Source organism: Budorcas taxicolor, chromosome X (genome assembly GCF_023091745.1).
Source record: "Budorcas taxicolor isolate Tak-1 chromosome X, Takin1.1, whole genome shotgun sequence".
Taxonomy (NCBI): Eukaryota; Metazoa; Chordata; class Mammalia; order Artiodactyla; family Bovidae; genus Budorcas; species Budorcas taxicolor.
The window spans coordinates 26032586-26045347 of NC_068935.1; positions in this window are offsets into that span (position 1 = coordinate 26032586).

A 12762-nucleotide genomic window follows, 5' to 3' on the forward strand; every position below is an offset into this window, starting at 1 on the left:
ACTGCAGTGTACCAGGCCTCCCTGTCCAACACCAACTCCCGGAGATTACTCAAATCATGTCCATTGCATTGGTGATGCCATCCAACCATCTCATACTCTGTCGTCCCCTTCTCCTCTTGCCCTCAATCTTTCCCAGCATCAGGTCTTTGCCAATAAGTCATTTCATCACATCAGGTGGCCAAAGTATTGCAGTTTCAGCATCAACAACAGTCCTTCCAATAAATATTCAGGACTGATTTCCTTTAGGATGGACTGGTTAGATCTCTTTTCAGGCCAAGAGACTCTCAAGAGTCTTCTCCAACACCACAGTTCAAAAGCATCAGTTCTTCTGCATTCAGCTTTCTTTATAGTCCAACTCTCACATCCATACATTAACTACTGGAAAGACCATAGCCTTGACTAGACGGACCTTTGTTAACAAAGTAATGTCTCTGCTTTTTAATAAGCTGTCCAGGTTGGTCATAATTTCCTTCCAAGCAGTAAGCGTCTTTTAATTTCATGGCTGCAATCACCATCTGCAGTGATTCTGGAGCCCAAAAAAATAAAGTCTGCCACCATTTCCCCATCTATTTGCCATGAAGTGATGGGACTGGATGCAATGATCTTAGTTTTCTGAATGTTAAGCTTTAAGATGACTTTTTCACTCTCCTCTTTCACTTTCATCAAGAGGCTCTTTAGTGACTCTGGATACTTATGGTCAATAAGCCAGAACTGAAACAGGGAAATAGAGAAAAACAATAGAATAGGAAAGACTAGAGATCTCTTCAAGAAAATTAGAGATACCAAGGGAACATTTCATGCAAAGATGGGCTCAATAAAGGACAGAAATGGTATGGACCTAACAGAAGCAGAAGATATTAAGAAGAGGTGGCAAGAATACACACAAGAATTATACAAAAAAGATCTTCAAGACCCAGATAATCACAATGGAGTGATCACTCATCTAGAGCCAGACATCCTGGAATGTGAAGTCAAGTGGGCCTTAGGAAGTATCATTACAAACAAAGCTAGTAGAGGTGATGGAATTCCAGTCGAGCTATTTAAAATCCTAGAAGATGATACTGTGAAAGTGTTGTACTCAATATGTCAGCAAATTTGGAAAACTCAGCAGTGGCCACAGGACTGGAAAAGGTCAGTTTTCATTCCAATCCCAAAGAAAGGCAATGCCAAAAACTGCTCAAACTACCGCACAATTGCACTCATCTCACATGCTAGTAAAGTAATGCTCAAAATTCTCCAAGCCAAGCTTCAGCAATACGTGAACTGTGAACTTCCAGATGTTCAAGCTCGTTTTAGAAAAGGCAGAGGAACCAGAGATCAAATTGCCAACATCTGCTGGATCATCAAAAAAGCAAGAGAGTTCCAGAAAAATATCTATGTCTGCTTTATTGACTAAAGCAGAAAAGCCAAAGCCTTTGACTGTGTGGATCACAATAAACTGGAAAATTCTGAAAGAGATGGGAATACCAGAGCACCTGACCGGTCTCCTGAGAAATCTGTATGCAGGTCAGGAAGCAACAGTTAGAAGTGGACATGGAACAACAAACTAGTTCCAAATAGGGAAAGGAGTACATCAAGGCTGTATATTGTCACCCTGCTTATTTAACTTATATGCAGAGCACATCATTAGAAATGCTGGGCTGGAGGAAGCACAAGCTGGAATCAAGATTGCCAGGAGAAATATCAATAACCTCAGATATTCAGATGACACCACCCTTATGGCAGAAAGTGAAGAAGAACTAAAGAGCCTCTTGATGAAAGTGAAAGAGGAGAGTGAAAATGTTGACTTAAAGCTCAACATTCAGAAAATGAAGATCATGGGTTCTGGTCCCATCACTTCATGGGAAATAGATGGGGAAACAGTAGAAACTAGTGGCTGACTTTATTTTTCTGAGCTCCAAAATCACTGCAGATGGTGACTGCAGCCATGAAATTAAAAGACACTTACACCTTGGAAGGAAAGTTATGACCAACCCAGATAGCATATTGAAAAACAGAGATATTACTTTGCCAACAAAGGTCTGTCTAGTCAAGGCTATAGTTTTTCCAGTTGTCATGTATGGATGTGAGAGTTGGACTGTGAAGAAAGCTGAGTGCCAAAGAATTGATGCTTTTGAACTGTGGTGTTGGAGAAGACTCTTGAGAGTCCCTTGGACTGCAAGGAGATCCAACCAGTCCATTCTGAAGGAGATCAGTCCTGGGTGTTCATTGGAAAGACTGATGCTAAAGCTGAAACTCCAGTACTTTGGCCACCTCATGCAAAGAGTTGACTCAATGGAAAAGACTGGGAGGGATTGGGGGCAGGAGGAAAAGGGGACGACAGAGGATGAGATGGCTGGATAGCATCACTGACTCAATGCACATGAGTTTGAGTGAACTCCGGGAGTTGGTGATGGACAGGGAAGGCCTGGCGTGCTGTGATTCATGGGGTTGCAAAGAGTCGGACATGACTGAGCGACTGAACTGAACTGCACTGAAGCGAAGAGCTGACTCACTTGAAAAGACCTTGATGCTGGGAAAGATTGAAGGAGGGAGGAGAAGGGAGGACAGAGGATGAGATGGTTGGATGGCATCACTGACTCAATGGATATGAGTCTGTTTAAACTCCAGGAGTTGGTGATGGACAGGGAGGCCTGGCGTGCTGCGGTTCATGGGGTCGAAAGGAGTTGGGACATGACTGAGCAACTGAACTAAACTGAAACAGGGAGAGTAAATCAGCAAGATGATAGACTAGGAATCTACATGCCTTCTTTGGGCCACAAAAACTTTAAGTAACCTCTAGTGATTGGCTAAAGGGCTTCCCTGTTAGCTCAGCTGGTAAAGAATCTGCCTGCAATGGGGGAGACTTGGGTTCGATTCCTGAGTCAGGAAGTTCCCCTGGAGAAGGAAATTGCAACCCACTCCATTATTCTTGCCTGGAGAACCCCCACGGACAGAGGAGGCTGGCAGGCTACAGTATGTGGGGTCACAAATAGTTGTACACAACTGGGCAACTAAGCACAGCACAGCACACCACAGAGATTGGCTAAAACAATTTTACAAGAGCTCTGGAAATCAAATAAAAGATCTATAGCATGCAAGTAAATGCAACATCAAAAAAAGCCACATTCAAAACAGTAGGAAATTTCAAGGAGTTTTTACTCATACTTGCTACACACCTCCCTGTTCGGGAGTAGTACAATGTGGGGTAAATGGTAGCCTGATCCTGAATTCCCTTCCTTGGACTAAAGAATAGAGTGTATGTCATTTGCAAAGTTCTAACCTTTCTGACAGCTTCCTGAGGGAATGGTGTCTGTGTCCCCTAATTTAGATGTCCGACAACCAAAAGTGGCACAGGTTGGACCAAAGTAGAAAAAGCTGCAGGAAACAGTATGCACGGCTGTGATAGCTGCAGAGAGACTTCAGAGTCACAGATGTCTAGGGCAAGAGATTATGGACAGAAAAATAGAACAGCTAAATTCCTGAGTAAAAAGCAGGGTGGTAATTCATAGGGAAATTAAGATATTTAAAAACAGCTGTGCGGAAGAGAGAATTATAAAAAGTACAAACAGAGGCCCAGGGAAGACAAATGCTCAGAACAGATTTGAGAAGACGCTTCATCTGTGCTGATGCAAGGCTCAGAACATGTCTTAATAATTAATGAAGGTCTTCCCCTGAACAGAGCCAATGTGTAAAGACTGTGAGACACGGCTGTTTCTACAAATGTCTGATTTTCAACAGAAGATCACGAGTAGTACAAAGAAATGGAAAAACATGTCTCATTCAAAGGAAAAAACCTACAAAAATCATCCTTGAAAAAACAAAGGCATTGGACTTACTAGAAAAAGACTTTAAGTAATTGTCTTAAGCATGCTCAAAAAGCTAAAGGAAATTAGGAAAAGAAGATCTGAAGAAAATCAGAGTATCAACAGAGAGAGAGATATTTCAGAAGTATCAAACATAAATGATGAAACTGAAAGGTACAAGAACCAAATTGGAAAATTCAAAAGAGGAATTCAACAGCAGACTCAAAGAATCAGGAAACCTTTATCCAAGTCATTTAAAGTTGTCAAGAATGACAGGAAAGAATAAAGAAAAGTATAAATAAAAGTTAACAAAGCCTAAGGGACTAGGGAAGGGAGTTCCATTCAGTAGCGCTCTCTCTCTCTCTCTCTCTCTCTCTCTATGACAGAGAGGTTAGTTGAGGAAATATTAGCCAAAATTTTCTGAAATTAAAGGAAAAATTTGGATATACAAACACAAGCAGTTCACCAAACTCCAAGTAAGATAAACCCCTCATATCTACTATAAGACACATTATAATCAAACTGTCAAAAGTCAAAATCTTGAGAGCAATAAGAAAAAAGTGAGTCATCACATACAAAGGAACCTCAATAAGAGTATAAGCAGATTTCTCAGCAGAATTCTTATAGGCCAGAGGCAGTAGGATGGGATATGTGTATATGTGTGTGTGTGTGTGTGTGTGTGTGTGTGTAATGTATGTGTGTGTAAGTGTATGTGTATACATTAATATGTGTGTATATACATACATACACACATACATGTGTGTATGTATATGCGTGTGTTAGTCGCTCAGTCATGTCCAACTCTTGGTGATCCTATGGATCAAAGCCTACTGGGCTCCTTTGTCCATGGAATTTTCCAGGCAAGAGTACTGGAGTGGGTTGCCATTTCCTTCTCTAGGGGATCTTCCCAACCCAGGGATTGAACTGGGGTCTCTTGCATTGCAGGCAGATTCTTTACCATCTGAGACACCAGGGAAGCCTCTGTGTCTACATATACGTAGTGCTAAAAGAGAAATACTATCAACTGATAACTGTAAATCTAACAAAACTGTCCCTCAAAAGGGAGGAAGAAATAAAGACATTCCCAAATCTGCAAAACCTGATGTTCATTACCATTAGGCCAATCTTATAAGAAATACTAAACAGAGGCCTTCAAATTGAAATGAAAGGACTTAGATACAAACTTAAAGCCATATGAAAATATGAAGTTCTCCAGTAAATGCGAATACACAAAGGAATGGCTTTAAAAAAAAATTTCAAAGGGCTTCCCTGGTGGCTCAATGGTAAAGAATCCTCCTGCCAGTGCAGGGTTCAATCCCTGGCACAGAAGATCCCACATGTTATGGAGCAACCAAGTCCCTGAACCACAACTACTGAGCCTCTGTTCTACAGCCCAGGAGCTGCCACTGAAGCCCAGGCACCCTAGAGCCTGCGCTCTGCAACAAGAGAAGCGGCAAAATGAGAAGCTCGTACACTCCAAGCACAGAGTAACACCAAACCGCAACTGGAGAAAAGCCCACGCGGCAACGAAGACCCAGCACAGCCAAAAATAAATAAATAAAAATAAACATTTAAAAAGTGGTTTTGATTCAAGAAGAATTAACAATGATCCTTGCTCAAACACTCCCCAAAATCTAAAGAACAGGAAATACATCCTAACTTATTGAGAAGACAGTGTCATTCTGATACTAAAACCAGAAAATGGTACCAAAAGAAAACTACAGACCAATATTCCTAATGAATATACATGCAGATAATCTTCACCAAAATACTAGCAAAGAAAATTCAGCAGCATATTAAAATGATTATAAGATGACCAGCCAGACTTTATTCCTGGAATGCAGTCATGATTCAACATACAAAAAAATCGAGGTAATACATCATATCAAGCAAAAGGACAAAATTAAATACAGAAAAAGAGTACTTCATAAAATTTCATGTGCTTCCATTATAAAATTACCCCCAAAGCCAAAAGAAATAATACAGATCTTCCTAAACTTATAATGGAGTTACACCCCAATACAGAAATTGTAAGTTGAAAACATCATAAATCAAAATACAATTAACACACCTAACCTACCAAACATCCTATCTTATCCTAGTTTACCTTAAACATACTCAGAACATTTACATTAGCTTATAGTTTTGCAAAATCATCTAACAGAAAGCCTACGGTATAATAAAGTATTGGAGAACTCACACAACTTATTGAATACTGTACTGAAAATGAAAAACGAATGGTTCTATTGTTACAGAATAGGCACAGTTTATCCATTCTTTACCATCATGATGGCATGACTCACTGAGTTCTGTGCCCAGGATTATGAGATTATATAATATCACAAGAGTTGTGTACATATTGCTATCCCAGAAAAGATCAAAATTTAAAATAGTAAATACGTTTTTTATTGAATGCATATTGTTTTCACCCCATTGTGAAGTCAAAAATTCTTAAATTGTACCATTTCAAGTTGGGAACCATCTGTAGAAGGAAAATACTTCAACCATCTATAGAAGGAAAATACTTCAACATAATAATACTTCAAATATGAAAAACCCATACTAACATCATGGTGGTAAAAGACTGAAAACTTTCCTCCTAAGATCAGAAATAAGACAAGGATGCCCAAAATCTATTGAACATAGTACTGGGAAGTCCTAGCCACAGCAATGAGGCAAGTAAAGCAAATAAAAAGTATCCAAATTAGAAAGGAAGAAGCAACATTATCTATTTGTAGATGACATGATCTTATATGTAGAAAATCCTAAAGATTCCACCAAAAAACTATTAGAATAAATGAATACCCTGAAGTTTTGTGAAGGACACAAAATCAAAGTACAAAAATTAGCTACATGCCCATATATTAACAGTGTACTACCAGAAAGAGAAACAACTTGATGTACAACTAAATAAATAAAATAATATACTTAGGAATAAATTTAAACAATAAAGTGAAAGACCTATAAACTGAAAATAAGACACTGATGCAAGAAATTGAAGAAGATACAAATAAATGGAAAGATATCCCGAGTTCATGGTTTAGAAGAATATTGTTAAAATGACCATATACCAAAAGCAATCTTTATATTAAATGCAATCAAAATTCCAATAGTATTTTCAAACAAAGAAAAAAGATCCTAAAATTTGTATGGAATCACAAAAGACACCAAATAGCCAAACCAATCATGAGAAAGAACAAAGCTGAAGGCAATCACACTTCCTGATTTCAAACTAAATTACAAAGCTATAGTATTCAAAGGACTTCCCTGGTGGCTCAGACAGTAAAGCGTCTATCTGCAATGCGGTAGACCTGGGTTCGATCCCTGGGTTGGGAGGATCCCCTGGAGAAGGAAATGGCAATCCACTCCAAGATTATTGCCTGGAGAATCCCATGGACAGAGGAGCCTAGTAGGCTAAAGTCCATGGGGTCGTAAAGAGTCAGACACGACTGAGCAACTTCACTTTCACTTTCTATAGTATTCTACACTATGGTGCACAGACATATAGTCCAGTGGAGCAGAATAAAGAGACCAGAAATAAGCCATGCATATATGGTTTCTTTCTGAAATATAGTTACTATGCTGAGGAACTGGTAGATTGCAAAAGTATCTTCTGTTTTTTCTTTCTTCAGTTGCTAAGTTGTGTCCGACTCTTTGTGACCCCATGAACTGCAGCATTGCTAGGCTTCCCTATCCTTAACTATCTCCTGGAGTTTGCTAAAATTCATATCCAGTGAATCAGTGATGCCATCCAACCATCTCATCCTATTGCACCCTTCTCCTCCTGCCCTCAATGTTTTCCAGCATCAGGGTCTTTTCCAATGAGTCAGGGTTGATTTCCTTTAGGATTGACTGGTTTGATCTCCTTGCTGTCCAAGGGACTCTCGAGATTCTTCTAAATGGTTTGTTTCTGATATATGATCATTATACTAAGGAACTGGTAGATTATAAATTATCTTCTGTTTGTAAGGACCCGATCGAGGACTTGGAGAATTTCAGGTCTGAGTGACTTCACCTTTATATTTTTTAAAAAGGCCGAGTCAGAAACTAAAAGACTATGAACCATGAAAATATTCTTGTCTACTGTGTAAATGTAATAATTACAAAGAAGACAATGTGACTCATATTCAGGTAATAAATATGAATGATGTCCAGAGATTTCTCTGGACCCAAAGTATGTTCTCAAAATGGCTAACCTCCAATCCCAGGAGCTGGCCACCAACACTCAGGCACTTTATATTCTAGGATCTTTCTCCCCACAACACCCCCAATACTAACACCTCCACCAACAAAATACTATTTATCAATTTTTCCCAAGTTTCATAATTTGTGTTTTATAGCTGGGCTTCCTGCTCCATATAAAACTGAAAGTCTACAGACAACCACCACCAGTGTAGACAGTTAAGCCCTGAGGAAGCATACTAACTCAAATGAATAAGATGAGGCTCTTTATTACGAAGGACATGAGCATCTACTCCAAAGCCTCTTAATAAATAGACCTCACTTTTAAAACCTCCCCACACATAACAATGTATACTCATTTTCTCAATAGTATTTTAGCAAACAGATGATGTCATTTCCAGAGAAGCAGTGACATTTGAACAGAGAGGTTTTATTTAATTTATAATTTAATGTTCTTGGCCCTCTAGCACCTAAAGAGATAGAAGTCTAATGGCAAATACTTATACCTTCAAGAGGTTTCCTAATGAATTGATGCTATTTCTACCAACTCCTCAGCTTTTATTTCTTGGCACCACATCTGAAAAAGACCAAAAGATTATGGCCTCAGAAAGGAAATTATAGAGCTTTACATTTTTAAAGTGAGTTACATGAGGGTTTCTCCCATGCCCTTTAGATTCTTCTCCAAGATAAAGGGTCTCATTATTTAGAGTCATATGTTTGCAAGTCATGTCAATGTCAATGGCTCTTGTTTCTTTCTTCTCTTCATATATCCTGCAAGAGACACCCAAAACCAAATGGTTCCCATGAAGGACTATCCCCAGGCAAAATCATAAAGTAGGAAAACTTTGTCTACTCTTTTTCCTCTCTCCCTTAATTAAGGTTCCTTTTTTCTCATCTTAAAAACCCAGAAGAACCCACTTGGTATTGACTGAATTTCAGTTACCCAGGAATGCTATGAAAAAGTTCAAATCATAGCATTCTCCTCTACTCTGCCTCCTAAAAAAGTTCTGGTCCCAAATGTATCTTCTGAAAAACATCCCAAGGGCAAAATATTCTGTGGGGGTTTCAGAGATCTACTACTTGGTAGGGAATGCAATGCTGAAGCACACCTGCCTCCCTGCATGGTGACTATAGCAGTAAAACAACATCTGTGAGTTGATTCCACTAGCCTGGCCAGTAGCAGCCCTGCTATGACTGAATTTAAAGGGGTTCACAATGCCAGGAATTTTAATGAGGTGAAACACCAAATTATCTTCAAAGCAGGGTATTAATGTGAAAATTGTAGTAATAGAAATAAAAAACAACACAGTCTAGTGGTCAAGAGCACAAACTCGGGAGCCAAGAGGACTAGGTTCAACAACCAACTCTGCCACTTACCATAAGTTATCCCAACTCTTTGAACGCATATCTCCTCATCTATAAAATAAAGGTAATACCTTTGTACTTCACAGCTTCCCTGGTGGCTCAGTGGTACAGAATCCGACTGCCAATGCAAGAGTCGATCCCTGGGTTGGGAAGACCCCCCTGGAGAAGGAAATGGCAACCCACTCCAGTGTTCTTGCCTGGGAAATTCCATAGACCAGGGAGCCTGGTGGGCTACAGTCCATGGAGTCACAAAGAGTCAGACACAACTTAGTGACTATACAACAACAACAATATCTACTTCACAGGGCTATTATGAGAATTGAGAAAATAAATGGCAAAAAAGACAATAAAGGGGAATCACATGAGTTTGTGGTAGTTATATCTAGGTCAAGTCACTTAAATTCTTTGTGTCTATTTCTTTATTTATAGATGGAAATAAACAATATTTATGCAGCCAATCATGATCAGCCTTAATCACCAATGAGGAAATCAGTGTGAAAAGGCTTTATAAAGGCAAACCTTATAAACTAAAGGATCACTATCAATAACGTAAATTTATAATCTGAAAAAATGTCAACTATCTAAATAAAGGTCAGGGCCTTATTCCCAACTTCCTAGATTAGGTGTAATCTATCCTAATTAAGTTTCTTGCTATTCCCACTCCGTCTCCCTACTGTCAGTTAGTCCATCATTAGGACAGCAGTTCACTCTAATTTTGGTTTAGGCACAGCCTCTTTATGAATTTAAGTACCTATACCTCTTGATTTGGGCATCTGGATGTTTCACAATGCTCACCTATTTTAAGTCAGCAAAACGTATAGCATCTGATTCTGTTTCTACCTAAGTTTTCAAACTTCATCTCCTTTCTTACCTTCCCTCCTGGTTCCTCTTTTCCTAAAATGCTATTCAGTGGTCTCTATTGGAGAGACTTGGGCTTCCCATTTGAATCCACTGTATGAAGACTAACATGTGATCTGCACATGAGACCTGTGGAACAACATTAAATGCACCAAGATTTGCATTATAGAAGTCCCAGAAGTAGAAGAGAGAGAGAAAGGACCTGAGAAAATATTTGAAGAGATAATAGCTGAAAACATCCCTATCATGGGACAGGAAACAGTCAACAAGGTCCAGGAAGCACAGAGAGTCCTAGGCATAATAAACCCAAGGAGGAACATACCAAGACACATAGTAATCAAACTGACAAAAATTAAAGATAAAATATTAAAAGCAACAAGGGAAAGACGACAGAAAACATTCAAGGGAACTCCCATCAGGTTACCAGCTGATTTCTCAACAGAAACGCTACAAGCCAGAAGGGAATGGCACAATACATTTAAAATGATGAAAGGGAAGAACGTACAACTAAGAATACTCTACCCAGCAAAACTCTCGTTCAGATTTGATGAAGAAATCAAAAGCTTTCCAGACAAGCAAAATTAAAGAGAATTCATCAACATCAAACCAGCTTTACTACAAATGCTAAAGGGACTTCTCTAGGCAGGAAACACAAGAAAAAGAAAAGATCTACAAAAAATATACCCAAGACAATTAAGAAAATGGTAATAGGATCATACTTATCAATAATTACCTTAACTGTAAATGGATTAAATGCACCAACCAAAAGACATAGACTGGCTGGGCAGATGAAAACATGTGCATGCATGAACTTCCACTTACCACATCACTCTGCTTGAGCCCACAAATTGTAATTATTTTATATTTAGGTTAATTATGTTTCCATTGTGGCTTGCAATTGTAATCTTTCCTTTTTTTGTCTGGTTATTGATTGTGAAAACTAACATCTTTTACTACTGTGATTATGTAGCTATCACTCAATACCATCATATCATGATTGGTCAACAGAAAAAGAATAGAATTCTACATCAATAGAATTCTATATCGACAAAACTATCATTTAATAGAAAAACTTGTAATCACTTTTGAAAATCCAGATGCATATCAGAATTATCTTGGTATTTTTTGAAAAATACAAATGCCCAGGTTATGTTTCTAATGAGCAGCCATGTTTAAAAAGAACAGAACTACAGGATGGTCTTTTCAGTTTATCTATTTTGTTTCACCTTTTATATTTCATACTCAGTGCTCCCATTTCATTTAGCTTATGTTTTCCAATTTCTCTATCTCTTTTTTCTTTGATGTTCTTTCTCAAGCCTTTATCAAGCATAGTAGAAAAGCTTTTGTATACATATGTATAAAGAGCACTTATAATATATACATTTAGAAAACTTATGAATTTTTGCCTAACTAAAAAATTCATGACATTTCGATTCCACTTCTTTGACTTAGTATGAATAGAATTCTAGACTTCCAATTAAAAAATAAACAAGCAACAAAGGTTTACTGTATAACACAGGGAACTATGGTCAATCTTATAATAACCTATTATGTAAAATGATCTAAAACTAATATATGTGTATATATATAACTAAATCATTTTGCTGTGCACTTGAAACATTGTAAGTCAACTATACTTCAATAAAGGATGCTGCTGCTGCTAAGTCGCTTCAGTCGTGTCCAACTCTGTGCGACCCTATAAACAGCAGCCCACCAGGCTCCCCCGTCCTGGGATTCTCCAGGCAAGAACACTGGAGTGGGTTGCCATTTCCTTCTCCAATGCATGAAAGTGAAAAGTGAAAGTGAAGTCGCTCAGTTGTGTCTGACTCTTAGAGACCCCATGGACTGCAGCCTACCAGGCTCCTCCACCCATGGGATTTTCCAGGCAAGAGTACTGGAGTGGGTTGCCATTGCCTTCTCCACAATAAAGTATATATATTAATAAAAAAATATAGTGGTCCCTTTCAGGCTGTAGAAGTTTAATATGGATGATATTAACATAACTCTGGTAACTAATGGATAATCAATTACATGTTTGTTAAAGAAATTAATTATCTACTGAGTTTTTAAGGTCATATCTAGAAAAGAATCCCAAAAGGGTGATTTCTGGTTATGCCTTATAAATCACAATACTGCTTTGAATTATTTCAATAATAAACAAGAGATACTGCGATGCTTTGGCTTTACTAATAAACCAAAACTGGATTTAGGTGTTAAAAATAAAAATGATGATGATCGACAGACTGATAGAGGATCCTTTTTTTTTTTTCCCAGAAAATGCAGCCCTATTTTCCTAGAGGGAACTGTAAGTCATGAAAACTCTAACAATTCCTCAGCTAAGCATATCATTTTGTAAACTGTGTACATCTATTTGTAAAAGATTTTGAGAGCCCCCAAGAGTTACCATAGAAAGTTCCAAGTTTTCATTATTTTTTTATTATTTTATTTATTTATTTTTACAATATGTATTGGTTTTGCCATACATTGACATGAATCTACCACAGGTGTACATGAGTTCCCAACCCTGAACCCCCCTCCCACCTCCCTCCCCATATCATCTCTCTGGGTCATC